Raw genomic sequence first — 12,697 nt, forward strand, 5'->3', positions numbered from 1 at the left:
GGGTGTATGTATATGAGAGAGATAGAAGCACTTAGGAATGGTTACAAAAAAGATTTTGCATTTCTGCGTTTCCCAACCAATAGGTTTTTGAAAATGGGATGCAAAAGCACTGGATCTTTGCAGGCTTGAATCTGGATTTAGACCTCCTGGCAAAGCAGACCCTCAGAACAAGAATTTGTTTAAGCAGACATGGGTGCTACACCGAAACTGCAATGAATCATTGAAACCATTACAGCTCAGGGCAGTAAAAGATCCCAGGCTATAGTCAGGATTGGAACTGCCAAAGACGACCCTCAGAAGAATATTCCTTGCTGCAGGCCTTACTTCAAGAACTGTGGTAATTGTATAGCTACTACATTGCCTTCATTGAAGCAGTTATGGCTAGGAGTGGCTAAAAGACCCCTGGCTAACGCCAGCACCCAAAAATCATGCCTGCCAAGGAAGACCCACCACCTGCCCCTGTTGCCAGCATGCCCAGGCTTGGATCTAGGTTTGGCCTGTCATCTGAATGTAGACCTCCTAGCAAAGAAGATGCTTAGAAGAAGAATACGTTTAGGTAGACATGCGTGCTACACTGAAACTGCAATGAATCACTGAAACAATTACAGCTCAGGGTGGCTAAAAGACCCCAGACTATAGCCAGCCCCAAAAATCATGTCTGCAGTGGGAGACTTCCCCTGGGTAGCTAAAAGATCCCAGACTACAGCCTGGTTTGGACCTGCCAAAAAAGACCCTCAGAACAAAAATATGCCTTGCTGCAAGCCTTACTTCGAGAACTGTGGTGACTGAATAGATATTAAAAGACCCCTGGCTAAAGCCAGTACCCGAAAATCGTGATCGCTGAAGGAGACTTCCCCCGCAAGTGGCTGAAAGGCCCCCAACTATAGCCAGCTCCTTGGCCTTTGGCTAAAGCCCATCCATAAATTTCCTCTGGAGAGGACAGCCATGCTAGTGACAGTGTATTTTCTTCTGTTGCCCAAATATCGTGACTGACCAGGGGGACTTCCTGGGCCTGCTACAGGACTGTCACCACATGCAAGCTGCCTGGCACCTTGTGCAACACATCTGTTTATCGGTTCAGGGTCAAGTCACATGATGCAGCTGGGCGTGGGAAAGTTCCAGACTGCATGGTGCCTCTGGGGGAGGGAAGAGGGAGATGAGAGGGTCAGGACAAAATGGAAACGGCTGAAAAGAAGTTTCTCATCCAAGCACGACCCCTACCCCCAGACTAGCTGCCATGTGATGGGTGCGAGAAAAAGAATGCATGGCACCTCACAGGGAGTGGATGTTGGGGGGTGGGCAGGGAAAACGTAAACAGCTGAAAAGAAGTTTCTTGTCCTATCTGACAAGCATGAACCTCACTCACAGCCTGCCTGCCAAATGGTGCAGGGTGGCAGTGGCTGCCACCAGGCAGTGCAGGGGAAAAAAAAAACCCGCAGCTCTTATGGATATACACAGAACCACAAACCCCAAAGCTGCGCTACTAGCAAACAAAAAGAAAAGAAGATTTTTCAGCCTCTCATGACCCTACAGCCATAGGCTTCCAGGTGCCGAATTGAAACGGTTTTCCTGTTGCCTAATTCCTCCACACCTGAGGGCAGTGGAGATGAAAGAGGCCAGATAGGAGAACTGTGGGGCACATCCGGGACATCTCTGGAGGCTAATGAATTCAATTTAAAGACATGGCGCTTCCTCACTACCCTTCATTTGGAATTTAAATTTGAACTGAATGCTACATCTGTCAAGTTACCACAATATTATGTTGACTTTACTGTACCATAAAAATTGAGCTAAAGAAATTTACACTGAAGACAGGCACTTGGAAAAAATTGGGCTAAATGGCTTAAAAAAAAAAAAATCAATATTATCTTGTAGTGTAGATAAAGTTCTAGTCTCTTCACTCAGCAGTCATTTCTTCCTTCACCCCGGCTCCTTGACAGATGTCTCCCATTCTCCTCCCACTTATCACTTTCATAGTGCAAGTCTCTCTGTCCAGCCAGTCCCCAATGCCTGCCCCTTGCCAATCTCGGTATTTTCCCTCAAGACAACTGACTCCAAGTCATTCCCCATTTCTCCCTCCAAATTTCAAGTTTTTGCTCCAAAGAAAGGAGGCTAAATCGGCTTAACTGCATCTCTTAGGCGTGTGGATTTTTCATACCCCTTAAGCATGTGATTTTGCTGTGGTAACCTCAGCGCAGAGCTTCCCTGTGTGTGCAAAGTTTTAGGTCACACTGTGAAACTTCAAAAGCAGACTTCAAAGAAAACAACAAGTCCTGTGGCACCTTGTAGACTAACAGGTATTTTAGAGCATAAGCTTTTGTGGGCAAAGACTTGCTTCGTCAGATGCATGACAAAGTGGGTCTTTGCCCATGAAAGCTTAAGATCCAAAATATCTGTTAGTCTATAAGGTCCGAGAGGACTTTTTTTTTTTTTTTTTTTTTTTTGAAGATATAGACTAACAGGGCTACCTCTCTGAGACTTCAAAGAGAAACTGCAGAGCTGCAATTCATTGGCAAATTTGACAGTATCAACCAAGTATTGAACAAAGACCGGGCGTGGCTGGCCAACTACAACAGCAGTTTCTCGTCTCTTGATGTTCACACCTCCACATTAGCTGCTGATAATAGGCCAGGTCCTCTGTGACTGAACTGACCTCGTCGATTCTGGCCCTCCTCTGGACTGGGACTCCCTCCTTTTCATGAGCCTATAAATTTAGGCCCTCCTCTGGAACCCCCACTCATGCATCTGACGAAGCATATCTTTGCCCACGAAAGCTTATGCTCCAAAATATCTGCTAGTCTATAACACAGCTGTTAATAACAATTAAGGCGCTCAGACACTACAGGGAGTTGTGCTGTGTAAGAACCTACATAAAACAGAACTGAACAAGTACTGTAACAGATAAGGACTGGACAGAGACCACCAAACAGGCAAAGCACCACATCTCCAAAAACCAACCACCACCAGTTACAAAAAGACCGAACCAGGGACGATCCCTCGAGATTAACAACTTCCCTCAACTGTGTTTGAGTTGGTCACACCAGATCAGGTCTGTATGTAGGGATGTCTGCACTCTTACTGCTGGTGTTGTATTTGCTGTGTAGATGTGAAAGCAGGATTTCAATTTCAAGAGCTGTACTGTAATTCCAGTGGTAAACCTGCCCAAAAAACAACTCTTTTTTCTGATGAGAGATTATAAACAAAATTCTGCTGGAAATTTTTCCAGGACCACATTTTTGGCTTTTTGATTGAAAAAGCAAGTAGAAAAAATATATACTTATTCTAGATAGGTTTTCAAGAATGAATTTGTCTAAAAATCTGGGTGGGGTGGGGTTGGTAAACATTTTCAATTACTTAAAAAAAGTAGGTTGGTGAAGTAATAGCTTTTCCTGTTGATGGAAGGCACAAGCATGGAGTTTACACAGAGCCCTTCTTCAGTTTTACTCTTCTTGTCAGAATCATCCACACTGTCCACAAGAAAAACACATAACTATTTCAACCTGATCTAACACATTTCATGACCACATAACAAAAGAAACAATGATTCATTTATACAGAAGTGAGCTTTGTGACTTCCCTGGGCATTACAGGTGGAAGAAGTCTATTGAAAAAAGGAGTTATTCACAAGAATACTGTAAAGCACAATCATTGTTATTTTTATTGCAGTGGTGCCTGGCACCCTGAACCAGCAATCTGGAACTCATTGTGTTAGGTACTGTACACACAAACATCTTTCTTTCAATGGCATCATTTTTAACCACAAAAGTGTTATCAGTATTACAGGTAGACAAATCAAGAGAGCAAAAACTTTGTCTCATGTTTACGATTCTAGAAATACATAATGCCAAATTGGCAATATTGATCTGAAAAGCAAAAACTACTGCAACACCTTTTATTGGATTACCATGTTTCTATTAAACCCCAAGCTTTTTAAATTACTTCAGGTCATGGATTGTTTAGTTGGAGCCTGACCTGCAACAAATTAAGCACAATGAATTGTATTTAAAGCAAGGGATTAAAAAGGAATTATCACAACAGGGGCTGCATTAAATACCACTGCATGAATCAAGATATATTGTGGAAATCAAAGAAACATACAACTTCTTTTTTTTTTTAAAACTCTGTGACAGCTGAAAATGGAGCTGTACAGACAGGAGTCCAATATATTACAGAGCTCACGTACCTGGAAGTTGTTTAAACCAGCACTCTGTCTCTTCGTTTAATACATACTGTATAAATATACTATGAAATAATTTTTAATTAAGCATTTTGAAGACAGGACAGGCTTTCAAAGCTTCCAATTCTGTTTGGGACTCTGAACCGGAGTCTGTTCCCATTAAAATTACCTGGAGCTGTGTCACAGACTAAGGAGCAGGCTATGCCTTTAACCCTCACAAGGTCAACCAATAGTCTTAGAGAGGTAGCCATGTTAGCCTATAAATCTGAAAATCTGAAGAAGTGGGTCTTACCTACAAAAGCTCATTAGCTAATAAATATATTTGTTAATCTTTAAGGTACTACAGGACTGCTTTTAAAGGTCAATTAAGGCAGTAAGCTACTGCTACATGCTTTCATAACTCTTTTCAGCTGTAAATCCCAAGACGCTACACAAAGAGTTAACGTCTCAATATCTGCATTTTACAGACGGAAAAATGGAGGTATCAGAAAAAAAATCAACTTAACCAAGGTTATACATGAACTCAGTGGCAGAGACGGAAGAGAGCACAAGAGACTTGGGTTCTAGCTGCTGGGTCATCCTGCTTGCCCACACACAGGGCCAGGCTGACATCAATGGAGACAGCAGGTGTACATTTGTGTGAGGATCTTGCCCACAGCGCACACACAAGAATGCTAGCATAGCACTGTACAAGGCACATAAAATCAACGAAGATAAATACACCTAGCAATTAGATGTCAAGTACATGTAAAAAACCAGAAGCGTCCTCTACGTTTATTCCTCTCATATGAATGAAGAGCAAATTTTTCAGGACAGGCTGTTTCCTTCACAGGAGAGAACAAACAAAATGAGATGTCCAAGACACACCTGTTAACCTTATTTTCCAAAAGGTGCCCAAAGATAAGGCAGATGCCTTACTCCTTGATTGGTTAAGTATATCACACTCTGAAACTCTGAGTGGAAGGTATTTTTCCCAAGTGCACAAAGGAAATGAAGTGTAATAGTTGAATTAATGAAAATACCTATGGTAAACTGCCCTCTGCTACTAATGCTGCAGGGGGATCAGTGCTCTACACTTCCCTTAACATAGGGAAGCATGTAGAGTGCAGCTAATACCCCATTAGCATCGGTGTAAACACAGTATAGACCAGGGAGGCATGATTTAGGAGGGCAGAATGCTCTACATGCCTGAGCCTCCAGATATATACACTACAGCTAGGTTCCCTCTAAGTTGTGTGATCCATCAAGGACCATGCAGGGGCTCAGAGCTGCAGAGGGAAGAGATGCCTCTCCCCACCCAGATTCTCTCCCTGACTTGGGGTACAGGTTGCCTGCACCCCAACTCCCTCAATCCCTGGCCTCTCTCTAGCATCCACACTCCCACTGAGAGCTCCTACTCTCCCCAGCCCTCTGCCGAAGCCTTGTTCCCTTTCCTGCACTTGGAACTCCTTGGCTTCACTCCCACCGCACCTCACCCCATACTGATGCACGTAACAGAATTAATTCCATGCAGACATGGGAAAGATCAGAGGGAGCGTTGCCCTACAGGATTCTGGATCCTCCTCCTCTTCTACCTAATGAAGGACTCTAGCAGCAGAGAGGCAGCAGGGAAAGGTTCTGGCAGCTCCCTGGCTGCCAGGATCTTCCCATCTGCCTCACCTCTGCCAGAACCTTCACTGTAGAGTGTAGCTGCATGCTGGCACTGCAATGGCAAGTGTGGATGGTTCTCTGCATGCCACCCTAAATGTAGACAGAGCCAAAGAGGGATACTGCAATTTACAGACAGTTGACCCTTACTGCTGCACTGGAAACAACAGCAGCATTAAAAGAAAAAGTTAACAAGCACTAGTTTCTATCAGGTTATATTATGTAGGCCAGATCGTCTTCTGTACAGGCACATCATACTTCTGTGATGGCTTGTCTTGGAATGCTTCAAGAGGTAAACTAGTAGCTCTAATCCAATTAAATTTTCAGCAAGTATGCACTGTGGTCTCCCCTTTATTAGGCAGGGATTAAAGGCCTGGTTAGAAAAATGTAGAAAGATCTAATGACACCAAACTGATAGGTTCAAACAATACATTTCCCTAGGACTCTGGGCAGAGCCACTGTTTGATCTTTAATCTGTCATACCATTAGCTCCACTGCAATAATTCAGCAGTGGAAGTGTGGTAATGCTGGTGGACAATACTGACCTCCCATGGTTCGGCAAATTCACTCGTTTGGCATCAATCAGGTCCCAAGAGTGCTGGACTAGAAAGGGGCAACTGTACTCCTGTCAGACTACATTACTAATCCAATGTGGTAGAATTGCACTAGTGATAGCAATGAGGAAAATTTTTAGGGGAAAGAGAATACCGTATATACAAGAAGAGTGAGAATCTTTTATAATAATGTACACAGTGTTCTACAACCTGTGGAACCTCACAGGTGGACACAGTAAATCCCTGCTACAAATACTGCTGGCTAACCTGCATGCATTGAGGGTGCTGGTACCTCTTTTTAGCAGCACTTCTGCACGTGTCCTTTAGCAATCTGTCCACAAGAAGGGAAGCAGGAGCTGCAGTGAAGCTGCCTTTAGGTCCCATTTCCATTTCAAGAGCCCGTTAGTCTCTTAGGCCAAAGCGCTTAACTTCTCTGTCCTTTACTTTCTTGAACCACCTGAGAAGTACATCATAAGAAAACCTTATAACTAACTAGACTTCTTGCAGACATTCTAGACTGTGGAATTCATTGCCAAAATATATCAATGAGGTCAAGAGCTTTAGCAGGATTAAAAATAAGGAGAGGCTTTATAAAAATAAGTGCATACTCCAAGATACGACCACTTCCAGTTAATGAGCATTTTGAAGAAGTTTCTCCTCTGAGGAGGTTGCTCCATAATTTCCTACTGCAGGGCTTGTTTCACCTTCTTTCAGTACTGGCCACTACTGATGCAGCATCCGCACTGGTCTGACCACAGGCCTGCCTGGGTACAGCAATACTTATGGGATTATTTCCAACAAAGAAACATTCCCCAGACATGTTTGCAAACTGGTTATTGCAGCCTTGTGCTCCTGCATGAAAATGGAATACTGAATGTGACTTGAAACGAGTCAAATTTCAATTTTTAACAAGCATCAACCATGGTAAGTAAATTAGACTTTTACAACCCTGTTTTAATAACTTTAGGTCCTGTGTAACAAAAATAAGGAAAGATATGCGATTTATTTTAGGCAACAGTGTCCCTCTAATGCATTCAGTGGCATCACATGGGCTGTGATCTTGTCAGATTTCACCTGGTCAATGTTTGGATGGAAGAACCCTCCAGAAAGCCCCAGCCTGCTCAAGCATTAGGCAAAGGATTCAAAGCAACTTTCACTCCTCCCTCTAAGGCGGAAGCAAAATAATCTGTCAACCCAGTGTAAACCGGTACTGTTAGAGTGTTGTGAAATCTTGAGCACTTGAGACTGTTACGCGTTCTCCGACACTTTCCAGGAGAACTAGAGTGACCTGGCCAAGTTCCTGTTTGGCTGCTACTTTGCTTGCTTACTTTACAGTTTCAACTGTGTAAAATATTTGCCTAGTTTCCGTAGGATACAAAACACAATTTATGCTGCCATTTCAAACCCAGTTAGTTAAGTTCTGTACCAGTTTGCATTTATTTATTCTGAACATCTCAGATCTCCTCCTGTACTAATGCACTTTAAATAATCCTTTTCTCCAGATATATATATGTGCATTTTCAAAAAGAGGAGCTTGCACTTTGTTTTACTGTAGCCTACCCAGCATTTTGTTAGCAGTGCAGTCAGTCAAAGGCACGCTGGCATAGTTCATGGACTCATCATCCCATTGCAAACATGAAAAATAAATGTATTTGCATTGTCCAAACGTTTAAAATCAGGAGAAAAAGAAAACAGCACTCTCCCTGGTTCCTAAACTGTTCTGCATCCCCAACACTAAGTTGGTGCTTCTATTGATGGTAAAAGGCCAAGAGCCAAGCAATTCGCATTCTTTTCTCAGATTTGGTGATGCAAATCTGGACTAGGGTCACAGAAGTTTGTGAAGTTAATCTAGATTTACACCACTTTAACTGAGCACACAACTTTCATAGTGTACTAGTGCAGTAGAAACTTTGCAGCTTGTTGATATTAATTTCTCAGTTCCCCTTTTTTATTTCACTTGCTACCAGTCTAAAAATAAAAATGTTTCCCTGCAAGAGTGCTAATGTTTTTTTTTGAATTTTAAGGAGCAATTCAGAACAATGAAGTCAACTCTGCTGCTATCACAGGGGGTATGCATTCCATCTCAGAGTTAAATCCTGTAAATACATAGAGACACTAGAGAATTTACCAGAGATGCTTTCCACCCTAAATGATTCTATTCAAAGCTAGAGTATGATCTCAAACAGATAACCAGTATTTCGTTTTCTATAGCACTGAGGAACTATGGGCCCCTATCTCAGAGCACCCAGCTCCACCCAATTTCAACCTCACAGAGAATCATGTGTTTGCTTAAACAATGGTCTCCATCAAATCGGTTGTTCGGAGTAATTAAGAACTAGATTGTTAACATTCATAGAAAAACAAATGCCAATTCTCTGTGTTCTAATAACAAAAATAAAGGAGCCAGTATGGTCCCTTGGGTTTACACATTATTTGTTTTATAAAGTCACTAATTGCAACCATTCTATATAATGAACAGCTGTGATCATTATTGACATTTCTGTGGTACCTACAATGTACTAACTAGACTATGTTCAGACACACCTCAATGAGCCTCACTTTGCTCAGGCTAACTGTAATCTGCTGGGACGATACACAAGTCCCTCTGTACTTATTTACAGAAGAGGCTTTTTCATAATATTAAAAATGCTCTCTCAAAAATAGCCTGGTACAGTCTAAAGCACAAGGAAAAGGAAATTCAGAGGTAAGGTTGAAATTCCATTCTCAACACCTTGCTGGATCAGGAATTCCCAACAGGCACTTAGAGTGGGCCTCAAAACAGAAAAATGCTCCAACATGGAGACATTCACTTTGGTTTTAATGCCAGTCCTCAGCTCTCTACCTGCTCCACATGATTTTAGAACCCATCTTCCGAGGGTGTTGCTTGCGCACACCACCTGGTCACCCATCACTCCGCAGCACTACTTTTCACCAAGTTTACTTGGGTCAGTGCCAGGAGATCAGCCTTGTCAGCTGTAAGTAAATTCACAGATAGTCCATTAAAAAAACAAATTAAATAAAATCGGTAGAAACATCTAGACAGCAGTAAACAAAAAAAAAAATGGTAGTGGAGTTAAGCAGTCCCTCCCGCTTTTCCCCAGGGGGTGAGCTCTGCACGATGGGGCAGCTGCAGGGTGTATAACAACAACCAGGGCAGGGCAACACTAGGAGGGGAATTCTTGTGGCTGGTGGCTCCTTCTGACCTGCTGCTGGTTGGCAGGGGCTGTTCTGCTCCGCCTCTTGCTTTTAATTCTTCTTCAGCATTACTGGCGTCACGACAGCAGCAACTTTTGGTGGGCGTGACTGTATGCAGCACATACCCCAGCCAGGCTCCCCAGGACTGGGGGCTGTGGTGGTCAAGATGCCAGGAGTAGCAGCTCCCACAGGCTCCTTGGCAGTAAGCCAAAGCAAGGCCATCACTAGTATTGGCCATCAAAACAAAAAGCAGTCAAGTAGCACTTTAAAGACTAGCGAAATAGTTTATTAGGTGAGCTTTTGTCTGAAGAAGTGGGTCTGTCCCACGAAAGCTCACCTAATAAACTATTTTGCTAGTATTGGCCAGTGTTTCCTGTAAGTTGAGCGTTTGTGTGGCCATCTAAGAGAGAGTCAGGTGCCACCCAGCTGATTAGCAGAGCACCCACAGCCACCTACAGTAGGCAGCAAGTGTTTCTATTGGTGGTGCACAGCCACACATGCCTTGGTACACTTAAAATTTATTCTACCCATGAATGAAAAAAAAAAAAAGAGGGAATATACTGGTGGTGGCCCCTAGTTCCAGCCGGACAAACAGGTCCTGGGAGTCCCCTCGCAGGGTCTGAGGAGGGCCAGAATGGGAACGGTTTGGGCTAGAAGGAGCTGTACCAGGAATAGGATTGCATCTGCATGCCTGGCCAACATGCCACAGGTCCAGCTGCCTGTGTTGGGGTCAATCCTTTTCGCCCAGCCACCTGCCTCCCTAGTTCAGTTTGCCAGCTGGGCTGGGATTTCACAGGTGCCATCACTGTGGGCTCTGTTGAGAGGCAGGAGCGTTGGAATGTATAAATAAAACCACTGAGCAGTGTCCTTTTTTGTCCTTTCGAGCCATCTTCATTTTTCATGAGGATGTGTCCACCAGAAAGTTTGGTTGTCCGTAGTTTCCTCCCCTCCCACCCCAGGCTGTCCATAAAAATCATTTTCAGCACTTGGCAACCCTGCATAAGATGCTCCTGTACAAGTGGCCCTGACAGACAAATCATGCAAAATCCATTCTGGGTTGTTAAACTAAAGCCTTGCTCTGAACAGGGTGTAATGCTATTGCACCAACCCAGACTGCCTGCTGTCATCCTGGCAGCTCCTGAGCTAAGAAGGCTGGGCCCTATCAGTGTCCAATACGTTCCACTAAGCAACGCTCAGCTACTCCAGGAAGCACCATTCTTCCCTCTGAGTCAGCAGCGAACCGCTGGCCCAATATGAAAAAGTTAGACTTGGGACTTAAAATCCAAGGTCCTGACTACTCATTTAATTAGGAACACATGGTGCTTTTAAGACAGGGCTGGGCAATAATTTTTGCAAAGGGCACTCCACAAATTTTAGTACTGGTCGTGGGCTGGGTCTAGGCCCCCTGGAAGGAGTGGGGTCTTGGGCAGAAGGGTCAGGCTGGGGGCTACAGAGAGCCAAAGACCGTGTGCATGTGATAGGCAGACATGGTGACACAGGTTGAGCGTGTATGGGACAGTGACTGGGTGCGCATGACACCGACACAGGGTGTGCATGCTGGCTGATGCTGGGTAAGTTTCTGAGAGAAGCCTCCCTCTGTCTCTTAAAGGGAAATCTGTCCTGTTCTGTTCTCTCCCTACTCCCCACCTCTGCACTCCTGAGTGAGTTGCTGACCATCCACGCTTCAGACTGGAGCAGCTCCACTGTGTGTCTCCCTCTTGCTAACCACAGCTCTACAGAGACGGGGGACAGGGGCAGGGGAACACCCTGACTTCAGAATTACTCTCTCCCCTCCACTCCCCATGCACAGGTAGCAAGAGAATCCCAGGAGCAGCTCAGCTGCAGATGGAACAAGGGGGGAGAGGGGAGGTTGAAAACATGCTTCTGGCTGGAAGCATGCACACTCTGCTAATCAGCTGGGCGAGCCAGAGAGAAATGCTTGACAGGCTGGATCTGGCCCCCAAGCACGATTTTTCCTTCCCCTGATTTAAGAGAAGAAATATTAACAACTGTACCCTAATTACCTTTGACCTCCTTCCAACCCACTCCCACAAATGGAGACTGTTTTCTCCTTGGTCAGTTTCCTGTCTCCTGCCAGTCAGGTGCCACCCCTGACAGGAGCTGGGAAACTGACCAGTGCTGGTCAGTTTCCCAGCTCCCCAAGCATAGGCAGCCTGGAACCAAATGCCAGCTTCCCATCCCTCAGAGTCAAGTTAACTTGAGATATGCACAACAAGTGCATGTATCTTGGGGTTCTCCTGTACCCCTTTCTTGTTCAAACAGGTAAGAACAAAGATCTGGGGAAGAGTAAAACTTGATTAGCCCGCATGCTGATTGTCAAGTGAAAGGCAGGAGAGAAGGGCAGACTATCACTTTCATATTCACATACACACACAACACTCAATCAGCAATGTGTTGGCAAAACAAGCATCAGAAAAGCCTCAGCTCTGAACTTCCTGTCTTTTGTAGGTTTAAACGCAATCCCGTCTAGTTATTTTCAATGCGGTTTCTCAAGGGCATTTTTAGATGTTCCATTCAAATAAACACTTCACAGTTTATCCAGTGAACGTACATCCAGTGAGTGTACCACACAAGAGCGGAAGAGGGTGGATTATAGCCGATGATAGAAAACTGAACTTGAGGGCCTGAATGCAGGAGCTGGGAGCAGACTTGTCCCATATACTTTAGTGAAGCTGCCTTTTATATGAGTTGATTATAGTGGTGTTCACTAAATAATGCCACCGCAAATGATTGTACTTGCAGCATTCCCTCTATTCCCTGATCCAATTACAGGGGGTTTGTGGTGCTCCCTCCCAAGTGGCACTGACCTGTCCCACCCTTCACCGCAGCCAGTCGGCTGGTGGGTGTGTTCCTGCCTCTTCTCTGGGCCCCAGTGTCTCCACCAAGACACACAATGGTTAGAAAGAGGAACTGGGGAGTTCTACTAGCTTCCTTTCTTGTGCTGCAGCAGCTACTTCAGTGCTCTCTCTAGGGTCCAATCCCCTAAGTAAGAGAGCAGCTGGGAACATAGATGGTTCCTCCTCTTGACTCCACGAGAACAGAGGGGAGGAGAAAAACATAGATCCATCTCCCCCACTGGCAATATTTCCACTGGTAGTGCACT

The 12,697-nt window shown here is 44.5% G+C and overlaps 1 protein-coding gene across 4 annotated transcripts in view; it reads right to left on the reverse strand.

Annotated features, from left to right (window-relative positions):
* Window positions 1-12,697, reverse strand: part of MARCHF8 (membrane associated ring-CH-type finger 8) — a 155,304-nt gene that overhangs the window by 122,937 nt on the left and 19,670 nt on the right. The window contains exon 2 of one of the 4 annotated variants that reach the window (XM_074999869.1): window positions 6,671-6,835. The exons of 2 other annotated variants lie outside the window; for them this stretch is intronic. The gene's annotated coding sequence lies outside the window, so the exon portion shown is untranslated. Of the gene's footprint in view, window positions 1-6,645; window positions 6,836-12,697 lie in introns of all 4 variants that reach the window. One more of the 4 variants, XM_074999870.1, reaches the window with a different exon arrangement.

The sequence above is a fragment of the Carettochelys insculpta genome, chromosome 7 (assembly GCF_033958435.1).
Source record: "Carettochelys insculpta isolate YL-2023 chromosome 7, ASM3395843v1, whole genome shotgun sequence".
NCBI classification, from domain to species: domain Eukaryota; kingdom Metazoa; phylum Chordata; order Testudines; family Carettochelyidae; genus Carettochelys; species Carettochelys insculpta.